The sequence below is a fragment of the Triticum urartu genome, chromosome 4A (genome assembly GCF_056163025.1).
Source record: "Triticum urartu cultivar PI428250 chromosome 4A, HENAU_Tu73, whole genome shotgun sequence".
In the NCBI taxonomy this organism is placed as follows: domain Eukaryota; kingdom Viridiplantae; phylum Streptophyta; class Magnoliopsida; order Poales; family Poaceae; genus Triticum; species Triticum urartu.
In genome coordinates this window covers 454,310,735-454,321,195 of record NC_141876.1, presented here as the reverse complement: position 1 = coordinate 454,321,195, position 10,461 = coordinate 454,310,735, and positions in this window count along the sequence as shown.

Genomic DNA, 10,461 nt, shown 5'->3' with positions numbered 1-10,461 from the left:
CCTCGTCCAGCAGTTGCCTTGGTCTTCAGCAGAGTGGGGCCAGATGAAGAATTTGGTGCAGCTGAGGAGCTTGCTGAGACACCAGAGGCAATGGAGATGCCTGCAGTCCTTTGGCACGAGACCAGATGCACAGTGCTGAGGACTTTGTCGGAACAGCTGAGGACATTGGAGGAGGTGCTGAGGATTTTGAAGGAGCAGGAGCAGCATGAGGATTTTGCCGTGAGGACTTTGAAGAGTCTGGCCGTGAGGGCGTAGCTGAGGAACTTGGCCGTGAGGGCACTGTTGTTGAAGCACTTGGCTTACGAGCATGCTTCTTAGGCATGGATTTGCTCGTCTTGACAGAGGCCTCAGCAGAGGCAACAGCAGCCACAGCAGCAGCCGCAGCAGAGTCTTCATTCAATTTCCTCACTGCTTCTCTGGCTTGCCTGGCCAGCTTGGCTTGGCGTTTGGCCCATTCATTAGGATAGTCCTCACCGCGCTTGAGGCTGGTGGGATCAGCAATTTGGCCAGGTGCCAGTGGTGCTCTTGGGCATGGAGGATTGAGTGCGAATTTCTTCATGTACTTATGAGTGACATATCTGTACTCCCTCCATTCTCTTGCCCATCTCCTCTCTATCTTCTTAATGTGCACTTTGCGCTCATTCTTGGTTTCCTCAGTAGGTGTGCAGTACCCAGCATATATGTCATCAGGGATTTCAAACGGTGTATTTACCTCTGGCCTCTTTCCTCCCTTCTGTGGCTTCTTACCGTCAGCCATTTTCTTCAGTTGAGGAATTTGAACAATTGAATTCTCCGAAGAAGTATGCAACTTTTCTTCGAGGAACGCTGCAAATGAGTTAAGTTGATGCGAACCTAGTGATTCAGCAGCTGAAATGTGTACCTGTGAACAGAGTATAGTTGCGAGGAATTTGGAGAGGTCATATGCGTTCTCAGAAGGTTTTTCAAGAAGAATAAGTTTGAGGAATTTGACCAGATGAGTGTTGAAGATTTTCACTAAGCGTTCTTTGTCTTAGGTTCCAGAGTTGTATAGATCGAAGATCCACACAATTGAGGAATCTTGAAGAAAAATGATGCTTAGAGAAACGAATCAAGAACAGATGACTTTGTGAGGTGTTCAGTGTGTGAAGATATGAAGAAAAACACTTTTGAAGATTTTGTAGATAATCATTCGAATCGATGAGGGCAGTAAAAGTAACTTTTATTTACCCTGGATGAAGAACACGACGAACTGGAGTGAGGAGATGTGAAGTTCGTCTGTGCAGATCTTCCACGCCCCAACTTGGCGGAGGAAGATGGCTACGGCGGCAGCAGAGTGAAGATGTCCGTGGTCGGCACGAGTACGTCAGCGACGAGGTCGAGGCAGTGAAGCTCTTCCTCACCGGCGGCGATGAAGTAGCGGCGGCGCTAGGGTTTGAGAAGCTCGAGCTGGAGAGAGAGGTCGAGCGGAGTAAAAGAAGTGAGGAAGGGAAGGAGGGGTATTTATAGCCTCGGTGAAAAACTGCTCGCCCGAAGAAATTGGACGAACGTGCCCCTGACCCTTCTCATTCGCATGACATGTGTCACCCACGTAGTGAGAGGTGGAGATCGTGTTAGATCATGGGTGAGTGGATAAGTGTATCGTGGGATGCGGAACGGTTTGAGCGGCAAAGCCAAAAATTTAGATAAGATAGATTTTGAAGTTCCGTTCGCAATTTCTTCAGCTGACAAGGACACAGTGAAGATTTTGAACAAGTTTCAAATAGAACACACATGAAGAATTTGTGAACAGATTGGGTTGACTATAGCATAGAGGGGAAGGGTTCGATCACATTCACTTAGCAGAAAACCAACTTGAAGAAATAGCAATAAGTGAATGCTGTAGAGGACATAAACTCATATATATATATATATAGCCAATGAAGAAAAACAACGGATCCAGTGAAGACTATGCAAAGTTGAAGAATATGAATAATTTGAGGAATTTCAACTTTTGGTGGTGGCGTGACCCACCGTATAAGAATGATGATTTTAGACACCGCGTACAATTATCGTAGGGTTCTGAGAATCAAATTCTTCATTAATTTCTTCACACTAAGAGTTTATTCTGAAGGAAATATGCCCTAGAGGCAATAATGAAGTTATTATTTTATTTCCTTATATCATGATAAATGTTTATTATTCATGCTAGAATTGTATTAACCGGAAACATAATACTTGTGTGAATACATAGACAAACTGAACGTCACTAGTATGCCTCTACTTGACTAGCTCGTTAATCGAAGATGGTTATGTTTCCTAACCATAGACATGTGTTGTCATTTGATTAACGGGATCACATCATTAGGAGAATGATGTGATTGACATGACCGATTCCATTAGCTTAGCACCCGATCGTTTAGTATGTTGCTATTGCTTTCTTCATGACTTATACATGTTCCTATGACTATGAGATTATGCAACTCCCGTTTGCCGGAGGAACACTTTGTGTGCTACCAAATGTCACAACGTAACTGGGTGATTATAAAGGAGCTCTACAGGTGTCTCCAAAGGTACATGTTGGGTTGGCGTATTTCGAGATTAGGATTTGTCACTCCGATTGTCGGAGAGGTATCTCTGGGCCCTCTCGGTAATGCACATCACATAATCCTTGCAAGCATTGCAACTAATGAGTTAGTTGCGAGATGATGTATTAAGAAACGAGTAAAGAGACTTGCCGGTAACGAGATTGAACTAGGTATTGAGATACCGACGATCGAATCTCGGGCAAGTAACATACCGATGACAAAGGGAACAACGTATGTTGTTATGCGGTCTGACCGATAAAGATCTTCGTAGAATATGTAGGAGCCAATATGAGCATCCAGGTTCCGCTATTGGTTATTGACTGGAGACGTGTCTCGGTCATGTCTACATTGTTCTCGAACCCGTAGGGTCTGCACGCTTAATGTTACGATGACAGTTTCATTATGAGTTTATATATTTTGATATACCGAAGATTGTTCGGAGTCCCGGATGTGATCACGGACATGACGAGGAGTCTCGAAATGGTCGAGACATAAATATTGATATATTGGACGGCTATATTCGGACACCGGAAGTGTTCCGGAGAAGTTTCGGATAAAACCGGAGTACCGGGGGGTTACCGGAACCCCCCCCCCCCCCCCGGGGGGGGTAATGGGCCTCATGGGCCCAAAGTGGAGAAGAGGAGGGGCGGCCAGGGCAGGCCACGCGCCCCCTCCCCCTCTAGTCCGAATTGGACAAGGAGGGGGGCGGCGCCCCCCTTTCCTTCCTCTCCTCTCTCCCTTCCATCCCCCTATCCTAGTTGGACAAGGAAAAAGAGGGAGTCCTACTCCCGGTAGGTGTAGGACTCTTCCCTGGCGCGCCTCCTCCTGGCCGGCCGCCCCTCCCCCTTGCTCCTTTATATACGGGGGCAGGGGGCACCTCTAGACACACAAGTTGATCTTGGTGATCATTCTCTTAGCCGTGTGCGGTGCCCCCCTCCACCATAATCCTCGATAATATTGTAGCGGTGCTTAGGCGAAGCCCTGCGATGGTAGAACATCAAGATCGTCACCACACCATCGTGCTGACGGAACTCTTCCCCGACACTTTGCTGGATCGGAGTCCGGGGATCGTCATCGAGCTGAACGTGTGCTAGAACTCGGAGGTGCCGTAGTTTCGGTGCTTGATCGGTCGGGCCGTGAAGACGTACGACTACATCAACCGCGTTGTCATAACGCTTCCGCTGTCGGTCTACGAGGGTACGTAGACAACACTCTCCCCTCTCGTTGCTATGCATCACTATGATCTTGTGTGTGCGTAGGAATTTTTTTGAAATTACTACGTTCCCCAACATATTCTTCATTGATTGAAGTAAAACGTTTCTTCATGTGTTGCACATCTAAGTCATCAATTTTGCATAAGTGTTAGGATGAGTGTCCTTTTCACAGAACATTCGAAGATTCTAGGATATTTAGCTCACACCGCAACTTGCTAAATCTCTTCTCATCCAAGGGCTTTGTGAAGATATCGGCTAGCTGTTCTTCAGTCTTCACATGCTCAATAGAAATGTCGCCCTTCAACACATGATCACGAAGAAAATGATGACGAATCTGAATGTGCTTTGTCTTCAAGTGCTGAACTGGGTTGTGAGCAATCTTGATGGCACTCTCATTGTCACAGAAGAGAGGTACATTCTTCATGTTGACGCTGTAGTCCTTGAGAGTTTGCTTCATCCATAGCAATTGGGCACAACAAGAACCAGCGGCAATGTACTCAGCTTCAGCAGTAGATAGTGATACGCAGTTCTGTTTCTTCGAGGACCAACAGACCAAAGATCGTCCGAGGAAATGACATGTACCAGATGTTGACTTGCGATCCACACGATCACCAGCATAGTCAGAGTCAGAATATCCAACAAGATCAAAAGCCGAGCCCTTGGGGTACCATAGTCCAAGTGTTGGTGTGTGAGCTAGATATCGAAGAATATGCTTCACAGCCTTATGGTGTGCTTCCTTCGGTGCAGCTTGAAATTGGGCACACATGCAAACACTAAGCATTACATCTGGCCTAGATGCACATAAGTACAATAAGGAACCTATCATGGAGCGGTATACCTTATGATCGAAGTCAATACCATTTTCATCAGTGCACAGATGGCCATTTGTGGGCATAGGAATTTTGACGCCTTTGCAATCTTGCATGCCGAATTTCCTCAGTACATCCTTGAGGTATTTCTCCTGAGATATGAATATGCCATTGTGTTGTTGACGAATTTGAAGACCTAAGAAGAATTTCAACTCTCCCATACTAGACATTTGATATTCTTCACTCATCATATAGGCAAATTCATCACTATAACGTTGGTCAGTACAGCCAAAGATAATATCATCAACATATACTTGGCACACAAACAATTCACCATCATAAGATTTAGTGAAAAGAGTAGGGTCGAGTGAACCGGGTTTGAAGCCTTTCTTCATGAAGAGTTCCTTCAAAGTATCATACCAAGCCCGTGGGGCCTGCTTGAGGCCATAGAGGGCCTTGTTGAGTCTAAAGACTTTGTCAGGATTCTTTGGATGTTCAAAACCTAGGGGTTGAGCAACATATACTTCTTCCTCAAGCTTACCATTGAGGAATGCACTTTTCACATCCATTTGATATAGAGTGATATCATGATGGTTAGCATAAGAAAGTAATATACGAATAGCCTCAAGTCTAGCAACAGGTGCAAAAGTTTCATCAAAATCAATTCCTTCAACCTGTGTGTAGCCTTGAGCTACAAGCCGTGCCTTATTCCTCACAACAAGGCCATTTTCATCTTGCTTGTTGTGGTAGATCCACTTTGTGCCGATGATATTGTGCTTGCGAGGATCTGGACGTTTGACCAGTTCCCCGACATTGTTGAGCTCGAACTGATGTAATTCTTCTTGCATGGCCTGAATCCACTCAGGCTCCAGAAATGCTTCGTCTACCTTAGTGGGCTCTGTAATAGAGACAAAAGCATACTGCCCACAAAAGTTAGACAAATGTGAAGCTTTTGAGCATGTGAGAGGACCTGGCGCTTTGATGTCATTGATGATATTTTCAATTTGCACTTCTTTTGCAATGCGAGGATGAGCTGGTTGTCGTTGAAGAATTTGATCAGCGTTTTCTTCAGCACCATTTTCTTCAGGTGCATTAGCTTGACGTTCTTCATGTTCTGGAATGAATTCTTCAGCAGATTCTTCAGTAGGAATGACATCCTCAGTAGCCTTGAACTTGATAGTTTCCTCAGGTGCTGGTTCATCTATCACAGTAGGTAGGTGCTCTCTTTGCGAGCCATTAGTTTCATCGAACCGCACATCTACAGTTTCAACAACTTTGTGAAGAACGTTGTTGAAGACTCTGTAGGTGTGCCAGTCCTTTCCGTAACCAAGCATAAAACCTTCATGTGCTTTCGGTGCAAATTTTGAGTTGTGATGAGGATCTCTAATCCAACATTTAGCACCGAAGACTTTGAAATAACTTACATTGGGTTTCTTATCAGTGAGGAGTTCATAGGCAGACTTTTTGAAGAATTTGTGAAGATATACTCTGTTGATGATGTGGCACGCAGTATCAATTGCCTCAGTCCAGAAACGACGAGGCGTTTTGTATTCATCAAGCATAGTGCGAGCCATCTCAGCAAGAGTCCTGTTCTTGCGCTCCACGACGTCGTTTAGCTGAGGAGTGTAAGGAGCAGATAACTCATGAGTAATACCAAGTTCATCAAGATAGTCATCGAGACCAGAATTCTTGAACTCAGTGCCATTGTCACTTCTGATGTGCTTGATCTTCACACCAAAGTTGGTTGAAGCCCTCGAGGAAAATCGTTTGAAGACTTACTGCACTTCATGTTTGTAAGTAACAAGGTGTACCCATGTGTAACGAGAATAATCATCAACAATAACGAAGCCATATTGAGATGCTTCATTTGAGATAGCAGAATAATGATTAGGACCAAAGAGATCCATGTGAAGCAATTCAAATGGGCGAGTGGTGGTCATGATAGTCTTCGCTGGATGCTTGGCCTTGGTCATCTTCCCAGCTTCACAGGCTCCGCATAGGTGATCCTTGAGGAATTTGACATTCTCGATGCCAATGACATGCTTCTTCTTCGCAAGCATGTGCAAATTCCTCATGCCTGCATGACCAAGTCGCCGATGCCAGAGCCAGCCTTCTGAAGCTTTTGCAAGTAAGCACACGGCTGGTTGTGTTCCTGTAGAGAAATGAACAATATACAAGTCTCCTCTCCTAAAGCCTTTGAAAACTTTGGAATTGTCAGCTTCCATAACCACAACACAACGGTACTTGCCAAAGACAACAACCATATCAAGATCACAAAGCATAGAGACAGACATAAGGTTGTATCCTAAGGACTCAACAAGCATGACTTTGTCCATGTGTCGATCCTTTGTAATCGCAACCTTACCTAGACCCAATACCTGACTTTTGCCTCTGTCAGCAAAGATGATATGCTTCAGATGCGATGGAGATAATGGAGCATCCATCAATAGATTCTTGTCACCAGTCATGTGGTTTGTACATCCACTATCGAGGACCCACTCAGTGGCTTTGGGTTGATCATCCTGCAGATGAATTAGTGCAGCTTACAAACTCATATACTTCATCAGTGAAGAATATGACATCAATTCATCAGATCAATTTCATCAAGCAAAAGAACTCATAAAGCAATATGAGGACGTGAGAAATGAAAGTTCATTTCTTCATGATTAGCCTGAATCCTTTCAGGCATGCTCAGGTCTCCAGCAAATTCTTCAGACGATTATGTGCGTCTGGAGACCTGACCCTGCAGAAGAGATTAGTTCTTTTTCTTCACCACCCACATCTGAAGGGGTGGCAAAGAGTTCATCATTCTGCGAGCTCCATATGAGAAGGATGGCATAGAAGCCAGTCCATTTTGTTTAACATAAGAGGGGTTAGAGTAAGCATAAGAGTAAGCAGAGAAATTCTTCGAGGACTTATGGACATAATGATTTGAAGAATAATGCACATATCCATAATCCTTAGATCTTCCCTGCGAAACAGACGGATTAGCACGATGATGTTCATATGAGGACTTTGATCCATATGAGGAATTTGGTCCATATGAAGAATTTGATCTGGGGTTCCTATTCTTCACAGGTGGCATCATGATGACATTCACCTGAAGATTTCCAAGGCATCTTTTGGGAACCCAGATTTTCTTCATAGGGGAGCCGTTCCTGCAGTTAGTGCCAACATATCTAGCAAATACTTCATCATTCTGATTTTTGAATAGCTTATAGTTGGAGTCAATTGACTCATCATCAGAAAGAGGAGATTCACATGCAAATCCAGATAAGTTAGATGGATCAACTGGAGGTCCCTTTGCAGCAACCCATATAGTTTTGGGGTACTTCTCAGGCTTCCAATATGTACCATCAGCATTGAGTTTCCTCTCAAAGGTGATACCCTCTTTCCTAGGGTTCCTGTTGAGGATCTGCTTTTTAAGCACATCACAAAGAGCCTGATGCCCTTTGAGGCTTTTGTACATGCCTGTCGTGTACAATTCCTTCAGCCCTGCATCGTCAATGATACTAGCAATGTCCTCAGATGATGAATTAGTGATAGCAGAGGCATGTGAAGAATTTGTAACATTAGCAGCATTTGAACATTCAGGTGAAGAATTAGCAGATTCACGTTCAATGCACTTCAAGCATGGAGGAACAAATTCTTCCTGAGATGCGCTGATTTGTTGAGCAAGTAATGAATCGCGCTCCTTCTGAAGATCTTCATAACTCACTCTTAGCTTCTCAAGGTCTTGCTTTCTTTGAAGAAATTCATAAGAAAGCTTCTCATGATCCGATAAGAGAGTGTTATGATGACTTTGAAGTTTGTCAAGCTTGGACTGAAGTCTCTGAAGATTTTCAGTCAAAGTTTTAGTGCGATCCATTTCTTCACCCAACATATCATCACTTTTATTTAGCATGTTTTGAACCTTTTCTAAAGCCCTTTGTTGTTTTATAGCAATCTTAGCAAGTTTAGAATAGCTGGGCTTAAGGTTTTCATCAGATTCATTCTCACTTGATTCAGAGGAGGTATATTTGAGTACCTTGGCACCCTTTGCCATGAAGCAATAGGTGGGAGCGTAGTCATCATCCCCTTCATCAGCCTTGTTGGTGAGGTCATTTTCCTCAGTGTTGAAGATAGACTTGCTGACGAATGCAGTAGCGAGAGCAAGGCTCGCCACTCCGGATTCGGACTCCTCAGATGACTCCTCTTCCTCATTTTCTTCAGATTCAGCCTCAGAGTCCATTTCCTTGCTAATGAATGCCCTGGCCTTCTTGGAGATGCTCTTCTTGTGATATGAAGGCTTTGAGGATTTTGATGATGAGGATTTTGTGGATTTCTTCCTTTTCTTCGCATCATCAGAACTGTAATCCTTGTATTTCTTCTTCTTTGATTCCTTTTCCCACTGAGGACAATCTTGAATGAAATGTACAGGTTTCTTGCATTTGTGACAGAGCCTCTTCTTGTAGTCACTAGATGAGGAATCATTGCTCCTTGAGGATCTTCCAAGGCGACCACGTCTTGAGAACTTTTGGAACTTCTTCACGAGCAGAGCCAGATCATGGCTCAGTTCGTCAGGATCACCAAGGCTGCTACCAGAGTCTTCATCTTCGGACTCAGATACTGCCTTGGCCTTTAGTGCACGTGTTCTGCCATAGCTTGAACCATGGAGATCTCTCTTTTCAGCAAGTTGGAACTCATGAGTATTTAGCCTCTCAAGAATATCAGCGGGATCAAGTGACTTGTAATCAGCACGTTCTTGTATCATCAATGCCAGAGTGTCAAATGAGGAATCAAGCGATCTCAGCAATTTGTTCACCACCTCATGGTCGGTGATGTCAGTGGCACCAAGTGCTTGAAGCTCATTTGAGATGTCAGTGAGGCGATCGAAGGTTTGTTGAACATTTTCATTGTCGAGTCTTTTGAAGCGGTTGAAGAGATTGCGAAGAACATCAACTCGAGAGTCACGCTGAGTTGAGACTCCTTCATTCACTTTGGACAACCTGTCCCAGATAAGATTCGTTGTTTCCAAAGCACTCACTCTGCCATACTGTCCTTTGCTCAGATGGCCACATATGATATTCTTCGCTTGAGAGTCGAGTTGCTTGAATCTCTTCACATCGGCAGCATTCAGAGAAGGTGTGACTGAGGGAACACCATTTTCCACAATATACCAGAGATCGTTATCAATTGCTTCAAGATGCATTCGCATCTTATTCTTCCAGTAGGGGTAGTCCATCCCATCGAAGGTAGGACACCCAGCAGAGACCTTGATCATACCTACGGTCGACATAACTAAAACTCCAGGCGGTTAAACCAAAATCACACAGAACAAGGGAGTACCTTGCTCTGATACCAATTGAAAGTGCGTTATATTGACTAGAGGGGGGTGAATAGGCGATTTTGTTGAAATTTTTCACTGAGGAATTTGCTGGTAGGAAATTCCTTAGCAAAGAACTACTAGCAGCGGAATAAGTACTCAAAAATAAACACAACAGAATACAAGCATAGTCATCATGATGAAATGAAGACAGGCACAGAGTACATGGAGCGTAATCACAGGATAACACAGGATGAAGACAAACAGACTGAAGAAACTGAATTGAGGAAATTGAGAAAGTCTTCAGTCAAAGTCTTCAAACACAGATATGAACAAACATACAGCACAGTTATGAGGAAATGAAAGAGTTGAGGAAATAGAACCAGTAAGCTCGGTGAAGATAATGATTTGGTAGACCAGTTCCAACTGTTGTCTCAGTTGTACGTCTGGTTGGAGCGGCTGAGTATTTAAACTCGAGGACACACAGTCCCGGACACCCAGTCAAGGACACTTAGTCCAAGACACCCAGTCCTCACTGTATTCTCCTTGAACTAGGGTCACACAGACCTTGTCCAATCACTCGTGGTAAG